The sequence below is a fragment of the Gymnogyps californianus genome, chromosome 12 (assembly GCF_018139145.2).
Source record: "Gymnogyps californianus isolate 813 chromosome 12, ASM1813914v2, whole genome shotgun sequence".
Lineage (NCBI taxonomy): Eukaryota > Metazoa > Chordata > Aves > Accipitriformes > Cathartidae > Gymnogyps > Gymnogyps californianus.
In genome coordinates this window covers 4,426,201-4,446,894 of record NC_059482.1, presented here as the reverse complement: position 1 = coordinate 4,446,894, position 20,694 = coordinate 4,426,201, and the positions used below count along the sequence as shown (strand labels likewise).

The following is a 20,694-nucleotide window of genomic DNA, read 5'->3' as shown; positions in this document are numbered from 1 at the left end:
TATATCCTCATTGGACCTCTGCAAGGCTGACAATCAAATCTGTTCTTGGCTGCTTCAGCTGGAGCCTCTGGAGTTTCAAATTGCTGAATAACTCTCAACATATCTGGAAAACCATTAAAGATCAATCCCCTTAGCTTATTGCAAGCATATCAGGAGTTATTCATTCTTAAAGTCTATAAACCTAATGGTTTTTTCAGACACACAACTAGTCTCTACTGTGCCTGTAGGAATTGAGACGTATGTTGGTCATTCTCTACAGTTGGCCCTTTCATAAAGTGTTATGAGAAAATCCAAGTCGCTCTATGTGGAACGTAAGTGAGGCCAGGCAGGTTGTTAAGAAGTAGGACTGCCAAATGCAGTTGGAACAGAAACTGTTATATCTTCATTAAAACATATTTGCAGCTTTCATTTCCAACTCAGTCGTGTTTAAGGAGCCTTTGACCGATTCTCTCTTCCATTGAAAGCAGGCAAAACTAACAAATAACTTTAAGTTGCTTATATCCTCATAGATTTTTAATTGAAATGCAACTCCCACAGCACCTCATTAGTTCATTGAATGTTGTATTAGTTTAATTTACTGAAGGTTTTTTTTTTGCACCTGCCTCACACATTTGCCCCGTTAAGCATGTACAGATTATCAGATAACTGCTCAATTAAACTATTGTTCAAATTGAATATTTCATTATATTAACAAGGTAAAAAACTACTTGGCATGTATTAGCAAACATGGCTTGCTTCACTGAAACATATTTTCAGATTAAACTGTGACACTCAGACACTTCAGCCTGCTAAAGTCAATAGAAAAAACTCCAATCAACTCCAATGGCCTTTGGATAAACTTTTAAATTAGGTGATGTTTCTTTAAGATTACTTCTCGGAGGAAAGCTTATTAAAGAATGGATTCATATTAATCTGGTAACCTTTGTCTTTGCCTGGCTTCCTATACCGAAAGCTCTATAGATGCACCCAAAATTCAAAGTAGAACTCATCAAAACTGAAGAGCTTTGCCCTATTTCATTCCTTGGGTTTTGTTTGAAACTCAGCGCCGCTTTGTAGACTTTAATGAACCTTTTGGTTCAAAGGCAAACTCAGGCTGACTCATACATTACGTGCTTTAGCTGGAATATCTCAGAGCGCGCTATTCTTGGCAACAAGGGAAGCTCATTTTCCTGTAGAAAAGTGAGAAAGTGGTAGGGAGTACAATTTAAATTGTGGTAGATTTTTTTATTCTCTGATGGTTAAATTCTGTCATCCTCATTCACACTGAACAGTGGCTTAATTTGAACTTAGCCAAGTGATTCAATGGGGAAGCATTTGCAAGTAAAATATTATTCTATACAATTGCTGTATTGCAGCAAGATCAGGAAGCCTCATCATAAACAGCTCACCAGTACACTAATTCCAGTCCTAGAGAGTTTTAAAAAAGACAACAGCTGAACAAAGAGATTAGAGGTATGCATATAGTCATTGCACAACATGCAACCTCACTCTGCTCCTCTTCCATGCCAAACTAAGCTTGCCCACCCAGGCAACAATTCAATCAGACATCATGTAGTTATCTTACGGCTGAGTCAGAGCAAAAGCAGACAGTGCTGTTCAGCACGATGGGTAGCCATCTCAGTACACTGGATGCCGACCTTCTGTAGAGACTGGGAGGAAATCTGTCCTTGTGAGCATTATTGCCTCAGTGCTGCCTCACTCCTGGTTGGGCTGCAAGGCTAGATTATATTTAATCACCATCTAATAGTACATCCTAAACCTTGGACCCTCATTATGCACTCTCACTTAAGCTGACATGGTTTAATCAGCTGTCTTGTTTTAAAAGGTGCTTCACTAAATCAGTGCAAAAATCCTGTGTAGCCTATTACAGTTTCATGAAGTGCCATACAGCAATTATGAAACAGGAACATCTTCTTCACTGATTATCCCATACAACTTAGCACTTGCAGGGGACATAAGATACAAGGAAATACAGTAACCCACCTCACTGTAGCTTCATTTAATTTCTCAACAAAGCAAACCTGCACCCCAGCCTTTTACTTTCCAGATACTTATTTGACCCAGGACAAACGGTAGTAGTGCAGAAGCAGAGACACACTGGCTAATGAGTCCACTCTAAAGAAAAGAAAAGGAAAAAAAAAAAAAATCTCTTTGTTTTGATAAAGCAAACAAAAAAATCAGTATCTCAATTAAATATTTTCCCAAATCTGAAAAGACATAAAACATACAAAAACCTTTCATCCAACATCATGCACCAAATCTGACTTGTTCTTAGGAAAAACAAAAAGAGAATTCACTAGTCTGTAGAAAGGACCCTTCTTCAGCTACCACTACCACTGGTGCAGTGCTTTCTCTCACACTATTTGTTCTTGTTGCCAGGTGACTAGCATTACCAGCTAGCTTGCAGCAATAGATTTAAGACCCTCTTGACTCAACAGTTTTGCTGGATTGCTGAAAATTAATTACTAGAATTACCATGTAAATTAAATATATCAAAACAGAAGTTTGCTAGTAAAATTAAGAGAAACTCTAATTTACTGTACTACTGTAGTTAACCAAATGGAATAAGGTCTGAATAGCTGTTGCTATCTTTCTCTTGGTGAAACAAAAAGCTTCCAGATTATTACCAACAGAAATTGTTCCGTTAAAGATAAGAAGGCTATCAGCATGGACAAAATTAGCAGGATTTGTCTCCCAAATGACAGGCTGACTAAATAACTTTCCTTTGAGGGACAGCAGTGTAGAATTTTATTTACCTATCAGCAGACCTATGAATGGAGATAACTAGTTAGTGGGTTGATATAATTGAACATGGTGATGTGCTAGTTACGAAAAAGCCTCTCTCCTGCGCTAACAGAACAAAACCTACAAAGCACTTCTTCATTCAAGCATCATGACTAGAGTCTCCCCTTGACTAAATTCTTATGCAGGCACATATCTGTTCTTGTCCATAGATCTGCAACAATTCAAGTGCCTTTAAGGTTACAGACATATGTGGCACCTTGGGGAGCTGTCCCCAAGGTAACTGCCTCAGTAAACCTCTGTGGCTGAATACATTTGCTTAATGTACTGCCAGTTCAAAATTATTACACAATCATTGCAGATTTTCCTTAGCCTCCGATGATCCATGAGCATACCTGAAGGCAGGTAATTAAGAATCTAAATTAGAATTTTTATTTCTGGCAGTTAATTTCAGTCCGAGTTGATAGAGGATGTGTTGCAGAGCTAAAAATAAAAAATAAAATAAACAGTCCTTGTGAGTGAGCTAGCAGAAAATCCCTAACTGAATTTCTGAGGGTGGCATCATTGTAACTTCTGCAGAAAACCCTGTTACAACTGCTAAAAAACAAAGGAAAAAAAAGTCAGATTCAGCATTAGCAATGCTAAAAATGCAATTACTACTCATAAATATGTGTCCGTTCATGTTACCATTCTTCACCTTAGGCTTCCTCTTTATTAATCTGCCTCTTCTTATCACTTTTACACTGCAAAGTCTCCAAGTCACTTATCATGTGTTTGTCCAGAATATAACAGAGTGAAGTCCAGATCTGCTTGTCATCTTCCAGTAATGCAATGCAGACAATAGAAGTAATAAGGAATAAAATTCCATCAGGACTGACTGCGGTACACAATTAGAGATATAGCAACATATCCCTTTACACAAAAGTTACTTTAAGTAACACAGATAACATGGAAACTGCTAGTGAATGTTATTGCTGAAGATATTTTTTTTATATAAAGAGGATAACCCTGAGGTTTTCCCTTGCCATTCAAATAGAGGTGATGCTTTAACCCTGATAATATTAAGAATTAATTCAGCCACAGCTCTGAAGCAAGAATATAACTAAAAAAAAAAAAAAAGCTTCTTTTTAAAAATGCAGTATATTATTGCAAATCACCAAAGAGAATAATATATTGAAATTCATGTACCCAAAATACATTCAAATAGTGATGGAAAAGCATTAACGTGGAATCCTCCTACTTGAGTCATTATTTTTTACCTAAAAACAGCATTTTGTCTTTGAACCCTGACTATTCCTACTGACTTAATCAGTGGGTCTTGTGGGAAACAAAGGATGAAGCTGTGGCCAAGGGACCTTCAGATTTAGAAAGAATAAAAACAGAGGAAATAGAATTTATCATTTTAAAGCTAAAGATGCTTGACAGTCTTACAGTCTTTTCTTTGCAAAAAGAAACTGAAAATTGTAAACAGATGACAACCAAGGAGAGCTTGCAAACTTACACCCCTTGCTGCAGTTCAGCTGGCATCAGAAGAACAACAGGATATAGGGAATCGGATCCCAGCTTCTACAGCTCAAAGGAAGAACCACCTTGACTTCACTGCAGTCAAACCTAGACGTGAATGTGCAAGCAGTTTCTTTCTAGAGTAAGGATCAATACAATGGAAATATGAAAGTAACCATAATACGTGGCTTTTGACGAAAACTAGGAGTTTATCCATTGAGTGCTTCCTTCAGAATTCACTCACGTAGCTTCTGTACTGTTTTTATGGTCTGACATCCACTATGTTTTAGGGATTTGGATCTCAAAATGCATTTTTCAGCCTACAGTGCGAAGGCTGCCTCTAGAATCAGGTCCCCGACAAGCAAGGCCAGAGAAACTCCCAAATGCAAAACCATCTGTTTCATACTTGCATATAATTAACTTCTTTCTCAGATCTAGGCTTGTTTGGAGTTTTACCACACATAACATAATCTGTTAAATGCTGATTAACTTATTTAATTTCTTTTTAAAACAAAATGTTTGAGATTTAGCATAGTTTTTAATGTTAATGGATCCTGGTAAATTTTTTTCAAACCATTTAAGAAAAAAAGCTGTTCTAAAGGTTTTTGGGGTGTAAGCATCCCAAACTCCCCATTTACATGCATTTGTTTTAAAAGAACACTCTCACCACCTGTGGATCTGCAACTCAGATCTTGTGGATCTTTCAGAAATGGAGAACAAAGGTCTGTTACTATTCAGAATGAGCCAAATCTAGGTAAATCTTTCAGTTTTACACTGTAACACCAAAATTCCCAGGGGAGCTTGGTTATCAACTTCAGAGAGAGGAGCATGAGGCATTTGGTTAGGTCTCACACCAAGCTGTACAGCAGAAGGCCAGGACTTACCATGGCAGCCTTACAGCTATAAAATACATTAACACACATGTGACGTGCTACATACAAGATAAACGTAATCCAGTCATCACAATTGTTTCATAAAGCACAGAGATGCAGTGTGAAAGACAGTAGGCACAACTCACTGTTTTCCTTTTTTCTTAAGTATCTAAGTTCACTAAGCTGGGAAGCCTAATAACAAACTTAACTAACGAAAGAGCTATTTTGGAATTCAGTGAACAGAAAAGCCTTGAAGATAAATGCTACTTTTAAATGTTTACAATTTCTTTGGAGAATACTTTCTCCCTCCCACTGTCTCAAGAATATGTGTATGTCCAACTCCCACAGACAAATACTGCATGACGTTCAGAATCTTCATGATGAGATAAGGATATTTTGTGTGCTTTCTTAAAAGGATGTTCCTTTCTAACACTTAGACTTCTACTACTTTGTCAATTCCTCTATATGCTACCAGGGAAAAGGGTGGTGGCAAATAGCAAAAAGGCAGGATCAACACAAAAAAAAGTCAGCTGCTTAGGACTAGGGAATCTCATGAAGATGACCAGAGTCAAGGGAAGAAACAGAGAACGATTAAATTAACACCACATATTTATATTACAGTATTTTGTAAGAATGCTAGCCAGGATCTGTGTTTTGTTCCACCTAAAATTATAGAGATGGCAGGAGGAGATCACACTCTCTGCTCTGGTCTGCATGAGATATAAAACTGGCCCAAAAAGATGAAAAGTCTTGCAACCAGAAGGAAGAGTGGACATTTTATTGCTGTTACTGAGATCTAAAAGGCAATGGCTGTTCCTCCTTTCTACATACTTTTCTATCATCTCTTCCCAGCTGGAATCAGAAAATGAAGGGCCACATTCCTTGGAGACCAAATGCTTCTGTCCATTTTAGTTCTTTCCAGTGTGCCTCTCATCTTTACTACTGAGGCCTTTCCAGAGGCACATCTGGCCCAAAGCAGGTAGTAGCAAAAATCTCATAAGAAAGCTGGGAGCTTCTTACAAGTTTTCCAGCCCAGTCTGGCAGATGCAAGAGTTTCTGATAATCATCAAAACAGTTGGATGCTTTCTGAAGCTTATCTGAGCCTAACAGAACCTCAGGCCCTTCTGAGGTTTGTCCTGCACTGGTTTGAATAGGCTTCAGACAGTCATTGTATTGTATTTTGAAAGTGATTTTCTTTGTTGTGCTCAGAGCAGTAGCCAACAGAGTAAGACGACTGCACTTCTGTGCCATATCACCCATGCTCATATGTTTGCTTTTTCAGCCTCTGCTGTTTGATCCTCCACAATGGATTCTATACAGATACAAAAATTAGATGTGACACTGGGGAATATATTCAAATGAAACAGAGGCTACTAGAAAAATTATTAAAAGAGTACCAGGAACGGGATTTCTCTACTAAAGGCTAAATAATGTTAATTTCCTAGAAACTGATCCAACCTTTATACTCAGTGGCTCAGCACTGCAGGCAGCACATCTGTTTGCTGCGTGAAGGTCCTGGGTTTGGGAAGGACTTGGCATTCTTCCTTGTGTGGTCAGCAGGGTGTCTAGAAACTGATGCTTCGCTTGATGTGGCAAACTACAGGGTTCCAAGAATAATGATGTCTGAAACATTATCCAGAGAATAAACAAATAAATTTATTCCTTCTTTCCCCTTGTGACAAAGCCTAACTTGCAAAATTTAGGGTGGCTTTTTTATGATTTATAGATTTTAGCCTGGTATCTTATAAAGGAATAAGATATATGAATGTGTGTACAACTTTGTCTTTCTTCCATCAAAGAGCTTTTAAGCCTGTCCATCAAGTTTCAATAAAATTTGATGGGGGAAAGGTCTCAAAGATACAAAATTCCTGCAAGCTTTATGAAAAGAGGAAGCACATAGAGAAGAGAGAGGTTATATAGGTTATCCACTGAGAAAAAGGCTGCACTGTGAGCCAGACCTTTATTGGACACTAGGTCATCCACTCTTAAGGCTTCTCTCACCTCCAATGAGAGGGAAACCTTGACAGTACCATTTAAAGCACCCCAAGAATTTGTTCCAAGTGACGTCTGATGTCTGATCAGGAGTGTGGCCACAATGCAACCTTTAAAGAAGAAAAAAAAAAAAAAAAGGATCTTCTAGATCAATGAACCATAGACCCAAATACATGGAAAAGCAGGCTTCATTAAGTCCTCTACCCATAGGGTTACCTGTTAAAGTTATTTGGACCAAACTTTTGCAAACGGCAATTTAAGCAATAAAGTGTGGAATGTTGGCTCTCGGCCTCTGCCAGAACATCACTTCGCAGAGTTTCTCTTTCTCTCTTCTTGTCTATTTACTGAAAGTAGCATTGAAGTGATTGCTCCACTGGACTTAGAAGTGGATGAATTCCCATTTCTCAAATGGATGGTATCTTGGACAAAGTGCTGATTTTATGCAACCTCACTAGACACGTGAAAGCCACCAATCCCTCATAAGCTCTCTTAGACACTTAGATGCTGCCCGGTGAAGTTCCGGTTGATCTTTCATTATGTCAGTTCTGTCCTGCAGCTATGCTCTTGCTCCATCTTAAGGTATAAATATGGAAAAAAATATACAAAAGCATCAGTTCAACAAAAAAAAAAAAAAGGATGAGTTGCACTGGGAAAGCTAGTAGTATGCAGCTGGCAGCAGCCAACAGTAACCAGCAGCATGTAGCATAACCAGTTGTTGTTCATAGCCCTGGATCTTGGGCATTCTGGCTATATGTTGTAGCTTACACCATAGGGATATGCTGAATCCTATCAGCCTTACCTAACTGGTAACCTTGCCCTCTTTTCTCTCTCCTGTATTCCTGCCTGAACCCAGTCCTCTTTATTCCTTGCCTTGTACAAAACAGCCTGTTAGCCACACTAAGGAAATATTTGGTATTTCTCGGAGCAAGCTACTCTGTGCCACATAGTCAGAAAGCAGCAGAGCAGCATCAGACCTGCTGATTTTAGCTAGCAAGATAAAAAAATCCCTTTTTGCCTTTTGCCAAAAAGGCCTTTTTGGCATGCCTATCCTCATTCTTAAATCAGCCCTTCTGAAGGAGTAATTGGAATACGGCCTTGGAGTCTGAGAAGCAGAGCATGGACCCATGCAAAGGCTGGCAGGCTATTTTGAAATCCCTCTGAGCAGGGCAGACCAGCTGCCTTTAGCACAGAAACCTCAATCAACTAGGTTTCTCTTGAAACTGAGCCAAATAATAATACAGTGATACAGCAGCCTCTCCTCAGTTTTTATCAATGCCAAAATAAATGAGAGGGAGAGAGAAGTTACATAATGGTGAATAAAAATGGATGTGTTTTTTTTTATCCATGTTCTCCATCAATGTGGGAGGCTGAAGCCAAAGTTCAGAAGGCAAAGCTACAATTCCTTGTGCCTCTAGCGAATGCAGTTGGAAGAATAAATATAGCAGGGAAAATGTATTCCCATCTGGAGCATGGGTAGATTCCGCTTTCTTTGCTCAGCAGGACGGCTGCTAACACTTGGATAGAAGCCCTGATCGGCTAAAGGAAGCCAACTGTCGCAATCACTGACCCTCACTCACTTAAGAAGATGGCACAAAATCCAGCCCTCACTCCATTCAAGGTCTGTTCTCCTCCAGTTGAAAGATGGGTTGTCCGTGTAAAAGGGAGGGTGCATGCATCTTGAAAGAAAGCAAATTTCTGTTATTGCAAGAGCTCAGAAGGCTGAGAAGGCTAGATGAAGCTCAGACAGCACCCAACCAGCATCCCTATTGCTATCCACCACCCCATTCCAGAGTTACATTGAATCACATGGAAGAACTGGAGATTGAAAGCTTGAGATGGGATGTAATGGGAGAGGGACTGAGTGGCAGTTTCCTTGAGAAGTCTGACTGTATAAGTATATATAGCATACTACATATACTGGCATCCCTGGCATCTCCTATTGACAAGTGGTTACAAGGACAGTGATGATCGTATCTGTAAAAGGCACAGGACTTGTCAACTGCCAGTGTAGTAAGTGCTATTATTCCGTCTTGTACCAGGTATCAAGCAGCCAGCAGGCAACTATTTGATTGTGGTCACTATTTACATGAGAAGTGTATGAAATGGAGGCCAGGATGTAACAGGCTTTTCGGTTCCCTATCCATTCCCAAGCCCAGCCAATGAAAAACAATTTTATTTTTACACTACCCTGACATCCAGTTCCCTAGCATGGCACATGCATTACTCTAGCAAGAAGCTGATAGGAAATTTGTACACCGATGCATGAAATGAAAATGAAACAAGGCTGAAATTCATCCAGCAAAACAGGAGTGAACTCAAGGGCTCATTGGATACATGTGAAGATGGATTTGGTGCCTTGACTCACAGAGAAACACAGATCACATGTAATTAAAATCTGCATAAGTGAGTTTATTCCTGTCAACCCCTAAGTATCACCATCACTAGGTTCTCCACCTCTTTGAAGAGAACAAAAGGTTCACTTTGTCTACGACCTACCTGGAGCAGTGGCTGTTGCGTTGAAAGCTTTTGTAACACTAGCTGCTATGAAGCACATCATTGGTTTTAAAGTTTGGGTATATTTATAAGACAGTCAAAGCACAGCCATACTCAGAGTCTTTTTGGTGATAATTGCTACAGTCACTGAGAGCACTAGGATTAGAGCTCATGAATAGATGAAAGGAAATTGTAAAGTCTTGGCGGAAGCTCTTGAAACCCTGCAAGGACTTGCTAGGTAACTGCTGTTGGCTGTACAGGGGACAAAAATTGCTCTTCAGAACTGAAATGGGCCCTTCAGCAGAGAGACACTGGAGAAGAGCCCAAGTAGTACTCCTAGCAGCAATTAAAATCAGGTGCTATATACAGATGGAGCTTGCAGAAGAGTTTGTTGGCATGACAGAAAAGTTCATTTCAGACTGATAATCAATCATTTATTTGTTGTGCTTTTTAAATTCCATCACTTTGATTTTCATGATGTGTTAAGTATGCTTTGACTTTTCACTTCTACTTAATTTGTTCTGTTTGTGGGCATCTGAACAGTCAGGGTTATCAAAAGTGGTTTTAGAAAGGGTCATGTTCAGAAACAAAATTACAAAAAGTTTTGGAGAATGATAAGCTTTACCACCCCTGTGCCATCATCCCACAGCAATTTATCCATCTTCCTGTCTTATCCCTGCTCCTGAAATACATGAAGCACAGCCCAGAATTGCATTTTAGCAGCAGGTTGGAGTAATAGATGCTACAAGGAATAGCGACATTCCTGATGCGTGATGTGCTGTGCACCACAGGGATTTGAAATCTCACTTTGTATGCCTTATGGCAAGCCATAAATTCCTGATTTTATGTGCTGATGTAAAAACCTGTTTAACAAATCCATTGGAGCAGACTGCTTGGATCAATATTATGACAGGCACATAGAATCCCAATAGCATTCCTATGAGAAAATATCTGAACATCTTGATTCAGAGGTATATATTCATTTAATATGCTCATGAGAGCACATGTTAGAATGAAGGAGTTTCTGTTTCCATCTGCAGTGACTCGGTATCGTTGTAGCCATACAGAACTGGAACTTCAGCTCTAAAAGGGCATATACTGTTTCCATCACAGCTGCCCTGAACATAGTTTGTGAGAAGCTAGTAACATGTAACAGCACTCTCCTCAAACTCATAATGTTCTACATAGTTAATGTTATTTTTTGTGTTTGTGTCGCCAGATGACAGCATATTTTTAAGAGTGGAATTCATCACTGTTCCTGCATGCTTAGAGAGACAAGGAGGAAATATAGATGAAATATATTGATGGTTTTGAAAGACAACTAAGTTATGATTCAGGATGATTCCTGCTAAGTAGTGCACTAGAATTTTACCATCAAATGTACAAAGAAATACTAGGAAAATCATTTCACTATGGTGAATTTAAATGTACACATCACTGCATGCACCAAAGAGGGTCTTTGATGTAAAGGCCCTTAGAAAGATAAAGAAAACATGAGGAATGGACACGCAGTGACAGCTACACATACTGAATATGTATATTATTGTGTCACTTGGTGGAGGATATTATTAAAATGTAGTTAGCTACAGCCCAAGTATTCAGGCCTCATTCCATAAATTTTACAATTTTTTTGTGCGCACAAGATTTAACTGACAGTTGATAATCTAAGGCACTCAAGGATATTGCAAAAATCATCAGCTTTGAGATATTCAGAAGAAATCTACACAGTATTAATTATTAATCACTTAACAACCAGCCCACAGAAACACGTAGCTTACGTAAGAAGAACAAAAACTACTCAAAATTAGCTCACTATTACAGTGGTTGTAGAAAAGTGACGGGAGTGGCAGGACAGTCCCAAATGCATGCAGAGCATCTGTGAATTAAATACATATGCCTTTTTGCAGTTGCTGCAATGAAAAAAGTGTGATCTTTATCTGAGTGCTCAACATTTCTCAGCTTAGAAAAATCTTGAAAGCTCTGGTTTTATGGTGGATTTAGCTCTCAGGAAAGAGGCTTGGAGAGAACTTTCATCTTTGTTGCAAATCCTACAAAGATGTGACCTTGCCATTTATAAAGCCACAGAGCACATTAGAAGGAGAACTACCATTCCCGTAGAAGAGGCTATGAACGTGTAACGGAACAAGCTTTGCAAAGGTTAGAGTGCATGAGGTAAGAGTATTTCCTCAGAATAAATCATCTTGACCAAAAGCAATGCAAAGTTAAAAAGCATGACTTTTCTCAACCATATGAAAGTCAGGTAGGTTTTTCTGCCTGAAAGAGCATGCACATTATTCAAACAACCTTCAGATGTATTGCATTTACTACCAGGAGATTATCCATCTAAGCAAGCGGTTCCTTGTTTCAGATGTCATTTGGTTCAGCACATAAAACATTAAGTGAGGCTAAGAGTCAACATAGAAATTAACGTACAATCCAGGGATAATTGTGTGCTGATGGCTTGCAATGAAATCTGTTGCTAATAGAGAATATTGGTATTGTCAATGAAACAAAATGCTCTCCCCAACACCATTTAAACATTCTCCCCAACGCCAGCCGAGCTTGTCCTTTGCCTGACAAGAATTAGAGTCTTAAATTAATTGTCACAACACTAATCCAACTCTTTGCCCAATTACACTGTTGCTTGAATCATTAGGGTTCTGATGAACTGGAAAACTGCACTGTGGAAGCCCAAAATTTCCCCACTGCAGGTTCTCCAACACTCCAACAGGAGGGGGGGGGGGGGGAAGGACAGACATAAAACAATTATGTATTGCAGTAATACAGTGCATTGCAGTCAGGAAGCTTTTAGCCAGCAGATCCTTTTCAGAAACAAGGATAGATATTTGCGATACACCAATTTCTCTCCTGCTTTGCTGTCTTCAGGCACAGGAGATGAATCCACGTATGCCACTTGCTTAACCATACCTGCCAATCTACCAAACAGAACAGCCAACTTCCGTTGCTTTTATTTTGTGCTAATGTATTCCCATTTCCTTTGCAAAGCAATTTATTCAGCATGAACAATTTGTAATAATATACAGTACGTGTTCTGTGCTACATAAGCCTTTCCATATGTAATTAATATTTTATTAAATTTTTAACATTAAATTACTTTTCTTACGAAATAAAAGATTATATTTTCCAGTTCACAGATGCAAATCTAAATATAAATAATGTAAGCAATGTTAAAATATCAACAGATATCAGTTTACTACAAAATAAATTACTTACTTCCCTAGAGAATGTTTAATCTCAATTACTGCTCATGGAAAGCACACACCACTAACAAGCAAGCCAAGAACAATCTCCTTTCCAAACAGCCAAACTACTGCAAATATATTCTGATAACTAAACTGCACTATATACTCAATAACTTCACCCCAGTCCTGCTCCTAGGAATAAGGAATTCTCAAAGCTGTTCAGCTCCTTCATTTAAACTATTTGTATGTTGCCCAAGAGGAAGACAGGTACCTTAGTAAGCATCCGAGTGAATACTGCAAATCTTGTATTTATAGTCATTGTCAGAGCTAACAAACATCACAGTTTGTTTGGCACTTGACTTCTCAACTGCAAGATTTCATAGGCTCCTGTAACATGACTGGAGGTGCTTCAAAACTCAAATAGGGGCAGGATAAGGTCATGCTGAGCTGGCAGCTATTGCATTCACTTCTCCACATAGCGTGGTAGAAGCAGCAGATAATTTTTGGACAACTACCTTACAGGTAAATCACTCGTCAACTCTCAAAAAAGGTAAATAGGGTTCTAGGCCTTCCTTACCCAAAATGGGATTGACTCCACCAGACCTACAGCCCAGAAGAGTTCTGTAACCATTTGACTAATGGGTTGTTTTCATCTTTTTTTGATGTGCTAGAAATGGAGGAAGTCATGCAAAATCTGATCGGTATGTTAGCTTTGAGTGTGTGAGACACTCCACTAAGAAAATGCTCTAACACTGTAGAGTTATGTCCAGCTGGCCAACTAAGTTTGAAGGCAACACCAGCCAAAGCACAGCCTAGGTCTCCTGGTAGAATAGGTGCTGTCATCAGCTTTGCCAGTGCTCCACAGCTTATCACAGAAGTGATAAGATGACTTAACACTTCAGGGTTGCAGTGGAATGAATATAGCCTGACGGTATCTGATAGCATTGGTTGCTTTATTCTACATGTTCAACGGGATAGAAAAAGAGAGCATTGCCTGTCACCAAAAGAGAAAATCAGTACTGACTCGGAACAAGTGCCAGGTCTATAATGACTGTACACAGATGTTACTAGAGTAAACTTGAGGAAAATATGATAAAGACTGAACAATCAGCCATCCCCCATTGGGTGAAAATGTTCAGAGTAGCTGGTTGAGTGGGAACATGTGCAAAATGAATGAATCGTGCATGGACCCCAGATGCACGAGAACATCTGTGATGATGATGCTGGCATTGAGAACTACTTGCATATTCATGCCATCATTATCACTCCTGCTTCTGTGTAGCTCCTTATTGCACAGAAGAGCTACAACTCTCATATCTACAGTCAACAGCTCTGAGATCACTGGGATATCCAGTTAACAGCAGCATCCTCAGTTTTGGTCAGAGTAAAACAAATTACAACACAAGTAGGCAACACACTTCGCAGTTCCAGCACCACATCTACACAAACCTCTTGGTGGCCATCTTGGCTGCCATTTGTAACCATCTTTCACTCATGCTACAGTAGAAAACATTGGCCTTCAGAAGCTTCACAAGCTGTCACTAGCTACATTTCTCCAAGGGTAAAAGAGTTTGCATATTGGTGTAGTGTGTTCTACAAGGTCATTTATACTCATGTTCAAAGCTCCTCTATGCTTCCAGAGTAGCGTTCAAGGTGTCTATGCATAAACAAATCAAACTCGTCATCTTTGCAGTTGCAGCAAGTGAACTGAATTGGACTGAGTGTAAGTATCTATACAAGACTGAACATGTTCAGTGCTACACAAGGTCAGGCCCCTTGACTATGAGCTCCAGGGAACGGGCATCTTGTCCTAATGGCCATTTAAGTCTGCACCACAAATAAGTGCAATCAATTAGAAAAATAATAATAAACCACCATGTGGTATGGAGATAGCAGATCATGAAAACAGTTGTAGAGCTTGCCTGGAAATAAACTCATCATCTCTCATATTCTTATTACAGACGTAACTATTGCTTCCCCAATGTTTCTTGCCTTCCACTGCTTATTAATACTTGTGCAAGCTGTTTAGACCTGTGTTATTTGTATGAGATAATAATAGAATGAACTCCATTGCCACTGTTTGTGTCTCTGCTATCATTTGCACTTTCTAATGTAAGCTGACATATGGTAATGAAGGTGGGGAGGGTTTCCGCCTCCATCAGATCAAAAAAAATACCATGCCACCAGCTTTTGTATGATACATATGTCCCACAGGTATCCCCCAGCCATTCCTATCCTGTGTTGTCTCTGACCAGCATCATCGTTAACTACTTCATCTTTCACACACTCCTATGCTCTGAAAATTATATTAGGAACTTTTGACCAGCAAGCTCAGTGCTGCAACAGTTACTGCACCTCCTAAATTAACTTTTATTTGCCCTGGCCATAACATTTTGACATGTGTAACAGAAAGAGGCAGCCAAGGGGACACGCTAATAAACTGGAAAGGAAATTAAGAACTAAACATAACCTTTTAGTAAGTAAATAATCTATATAAAAGCAGAGGTATGATCCTCCCTGTCTGATATAGAAGAGTGAGTTGCTAAACAAAGTCTGTGATGGAGGACAGAACACAGATTGACTAATTTTTATTAAATCACCTTCTTTCCCCCAAAACTCAAGAGACGAAAACATGTATTATGCAATTGTTTCCCTTTACTTAAAACTAATCTGTGAGAATATATAGTCAGTGCATATATGAATATGTGCATATAAATTTCAATTTGTTACACTGGGGTATAAACTGGAGTATAAGCAGAAACATATCAGGTAGTTAATACAGGCATTAATGCAACTTTAAGCTGATTTACGTGGTTCAGATTTTTCTGAATTTGACATCACTTCTGAAAGCTAGACCAACCCTGGTCAAAACAAGAGTGTAGCATTACCACCCCCTTTCTCTGCAGTTTCCTTTCTGTAATGCCTTGGACAGTTTGAGAGTAGCTGAGCAGCCACATACTGACACCACTGTCCATCATCAGGCTAACCAACGCTGCTGCCTTGTTTCCTTTTCCCCACCATTTGCCTATACTGATGCGTTGTTTCTTCTCCTATATGCAGGCTACAAGCTTTTGAGGCCAAAGATCTTTGCACACACACCCCACCCACTCCAGCCTCTGCATGAGTGAGGTTCCTAGAACACTCACAAAACAAATAAATATACTGTGGTGCTAGTAGCTTGAAGTGTACTAATTTTAAAAAGCTTCATTTAAACATGGGACTCCTTTACAGTAATTCCTGCAATATAACCTAGACCTCGTTAAATTACACCTTAAAATATCTCCCTGAATATTTTAGATCCATTACTAACATTGTAAATTGCTGAATACTGATGCTTTTGCTGCCTACAAAAGCAATACTGTAATATTTGTTCACTTTGGGGTTTCTGCAGGAAGTTTTTCCTCTTCTTACATAAAGGTTGTTCTTTTATTATTTGCCACCAGGAAGTCAGTTAACGAAAATGTTATGTACCTAAACACAGAAGGCATCCAACCTCAAAATGGTAAAACTGCAGTGCACAAGGAGCAGCACTGAGGAACCCCATCCTACACTGACTGTCAGCTTTATCAGTACCCGTGTTGCATAGCTGAATTTTGCCAGGCGCTATATCATAATTCACAGAATCTATTGCTATCCAGGAAAAAATTCACATTGTCAGCTGCAGGCAGACTTGACGAATTGGAGGCTCCAAAGCTTTTTCCCCCACACTTTTTCATCCCCTTGCTTCTGCAGCTTGATGTAGAGAGCGCTCCAAGCTGCCCTCATTGGCATGAGCAAACAACATTGCCCAGGGGCCATGCCACTAGCTAGCACGGTCTGCACTGATCCTTGGGCCAGGCACCATTCTCTTAAGGTACTTTTTTATGTCAGTGGGTTATATATGGGGAAACAGCATAGCTTAGTAAACATTACGACATGTTGGGATTCAAGGTAAACAGACTCTACATGGAACACTGCCACCTCTCTCCAAGTGGCTCTGGGCAAGTCACTTGGCTTCTTAGCATTTCCTCTTGAGTAATGAGGCGGGGGGGCAGATCTACTTCACCGAGATCTACTGATGGAAAAATGCTAAGAATTAGTTGGTTTAGTACCAAATTCTAATGTCTGTATTCTGTTGGACTGCTCTCACCTGTGCATAGACTGCACAGAAAGGAGAAAGGAAAAAAGCAGCAAGGTGACAACATTCAATGCCCGATCAAACTAAGCTGCTCCTAATTTGTTTCAATACATCTCTCAAGCTGCAGCTTGTCAGAGTCACTTGAATAATCCTGGTATAATTCTGATCCATATTTCTACCTAAAAAATTGAAAATCTTTAGCATGCAATTAATATAGCTGGCAATGACACAGCACATCCATCTGCCCTCTTGCACCAGATGAGGTTTAATAACCAATATGCCCAATGGGCTCAAATAATATAGAGCCCATATTTGTTCTCAGGAGTGGCTCTTGCTGGCTAAAGGTTTCACCACTTCCTCGTAAATTTAAGGACTGAATGTGTAGAGAGGGGAAGGGGTGCACAGAGGAAGAGATTTGTGGGAGAACTTCTGTGTACGTGGGTGGCAGTTTATAAAGACAGCTTCTCATAAGGAGAAGTTGCTTTTGTGCAGTCATTTTGAAGTATTAAATTTTGATAACTCTTTAATCACTGCAATTTAATGAGGTAGAGGTAGCAGGTGAAGGGGGAATCCATCATGTCAGTTCAAGTACCTGGCTCTCTTCCTGCTGTGAACATTTAACATGACACAGTAGTCTGAAGCTCTCCTTTTGCAGCTGCAGTTCAGAGAAGGGATTTTGTAGTCTTCCAAGAATGTTTGATTTCCCTGAAGAAACCTCTTTAAGTGATCAAAAGTCATCCTTCACTTCCCAAGCAAAAAAGACTGTTGTTCAAAAAAGTGCAAAGTGCCTGGATTTAAACGTAAGCTTTTTTAATTTTAAAATTGGCCAAGACAGATTATTTTATCCTGTAGAAGCGTCTGTTGCAAGTGTCACTGCAGACCTTTGTTTGATGCAGTGCTTACTTTTTAATTCACACTTAATAAACATTAGCTAATAAAATCAAAGTCCCCAGTGATACTTGTGGCCTCTCAAGTATTATTATTTTTATTATGAAGTTCTTGTATTTTATCCCACAGAATCTCCAAACATATAAACAAACAAGTTGCTTCCTGCAGATGAAAGAGAGGTGGATGAGCAGCCAGCATTCATAGATCCCATGATCCAATCTTAAACCATATGCACACTGTTACTCATGTAGTCAAAGCACATTGCTCAAAAGTTTGAGGCCCACAGTGAGGAAGGGAATAACAAGACACCTTATTTTACAATAGCTAGTAGAAATTACTTGGGCTGTTTCAGCAGATATACTCGCATAAGCCAAAAGCACACTTCTGGTGTAACCACAGCGAAAGCTGCTGCTTTCCTTTACAGAAGGATATTGCTTAGTTGTTTCTGTTCACATTGAAGTTCAGCAAGCTTATTCCACGTGGAAAGCTTCCTATGAAGACAATATTGGAACAGCTATAGCTTGTACCTTTCTCCAATACCGATTTGCTTCTTGGGCAGCGTGGATCTGGACACGGTCTTTGGTGTTGGGAAAGTGTGTTCTTTGAGATCATGTCCACACAGCCAAAAATCTTCAGGCAGTTCTCACCACCCATCCCTTCTGTCAATGCCTAAATTCTTCATTTATTAATTCGATATTAGATTGTCCCAAGAATCATTTGCTATGATCCAAGATACAGAAAAGGTATCATAAAATTTTTGAAATTGAGTAATTGCCTTCCCCTTTGTCCTGTCAGACAGGATGTCAGCAGTTTGTCAAACATAAATCACAACATGACCAGATCTTCTCACCACTTAGGGAAATATAATTAAATTTAAGGTTTCACAGTTTTCACCATTTAATAACTGTTAACCTGTTCTGTTACTAATAACCTTCGAAAAACTGGTATATATTTACAAGAACAGGGAGACAAATATTATGACAGCTGAACAACAATTTTAGGACTACTGCTATTGAAGTGGTCCTATTATGAAGCCAGATTACTTTCTAAATGACTGTTCTGATATGCCAATCAAAAAATCACTCTGACGGAACTAAACGGTGATTGTCTTGTTATACCTCCTCTCAAACTGCTTACATCTGCTACCACAGCAGGGATGGTCGGTACCAGTTCAAACATGCATACTCCAGAGTGAATTCAACCAATTATTCTTTCGCCTTCATCCAATTCCTGCAGGAATTGGTGCAAAGCGCTTTACATCTCTTGGTGTTTGACAGGGAAGAGGGAAAGCAGTCACAAGGAGACCCCGGCAGCACACCAATAGGCTCAAGTACAAAAGAGCTGGATGGGAGACTTTCCCCTTAAAATCTACCAGCTGTAGAGCTGGTAGATAGAGCCTACATTTTAACAAACATGGTTTTCAAGACCAAAGTGTAAGCCAATTGTTACCATAAGCAACATTATTAGCATAAACATTCCTCCTTCTGACCCAGCAGACTCGTTTGTTGCCATCTACTACATCTTCTGCACTAGGCTACTGTTGCTTCCTTCCTCCTTAAGCCTTGTAACAAAATTTAAATGTTTCCAAAAAATAAATCCCTTTCAGAATAAGGTTCTGCAAAACAAAAATTGGAGAAATTGTACACCAATTTCTTTTTACATTTCAAAATATAAGATTCTGACTGCATGTTTTTCCTTTCTTCTTCCCCAGCTCTCTCTTTCTCCTTCCAACTGCCTATAAACCCCCAGTATCATGCATGACTGCCACTGGTTGAGTGGATACAACTCAGCTTAAGAAGTCATTAGAAGTGTAATTCTAACCATCTGACCATCAGCCTTTCCTCACTTGGAACATTTTGATTTCTCAGAGGCAAAACCTTTTTATTGTTTTATCTCAATCATTCAAAAGAAAACATTCCGTCATTTAAAGGCAAATTTCCAAAGCCACTCTAAGTGCAGAAATGATGACCCTTTTCTTGTCTTTTATCTGTATCGTTTCTCATTTTTTCTCTTTTGACACAAGCAGAAAAATCCAGCTTCCTTCCCTTTATATGCAAAACTTTGCAAACAATATCTCTAAAACCAATTAGAAGTCAGGCTTGTCATTTTCAACCCACCAACAGAAAAAGAAAGAAAGAAAGCAACACTACAGAGTAATGATGCCTATTTTAACACTGATGACTTTTTTTGGAGAGAGGTTGAAGTGCCATTTAGAATACATATGCTCGCTTGCCTTTATTTTGCACAGAATTGGTTTTAAAATGGATAAAGCCTCTTGGGTTCTCAGAAAAGAATGATTCTTTTTCTTCCCCCCTTCTCACAAATAGCAGTCAGTTCAGTATTGTTTTTCTGTGAAGTAAGTTCTGCTTAACAACAAAAATCCTTTCTATCTTGCCTGCTCTTAAGGCCACCCTTCTCCTCCTTTTATGTATTTCTCAAAATTATTGGTCCCTCACACAGTCTTTCACCTTTATACCCCTTCACAAATTGATTCCAGGCTTTCTAAAAACATCTCCAGCTCCCACTTCAAAGATTCAGATCAATAGAAAGGTACTGAGACAGGATATACCTTTATTCAACTTTCCACCATTGTGAATTATGGCAGAAATAGAAGCACCTCTAATTCCCTTCTCCTCTACATAAACTCCAGTCTTCATCAGTGCCTGAATTCATACCTGTATTTTGGTCATTCCTCTCCATCTTACTCCAAAGACTTTCAAGAGAACCTGTAAGGCAGTGCTATTTTCAAAACAAACCATAACCATCCCTATGAGCTGGCTGTCTCCCAGGGATGATTACAGTCAAAAACAATCCCCAGCGAGAAATAAGAATGTTGCCGTAGGTCAGAGCCTTCATTCTCTAATGGTTATATGGAAGATGACTC

General features: G+C 39.3%; 1 long non-coding RNA gene across 1 annotated transcript in view; it reads right to left on the bottom strand.

Moving 5' to 3' along the window:
* The window catches only part of LOC127021203 (uncharacterized), a 67,589-nt gene that overhangs the window by 14,350 nt on the left and 32,545 nt on the right, over positions 1 to 20,694 (bottom strand). The window lies entirely within an intron of this gene.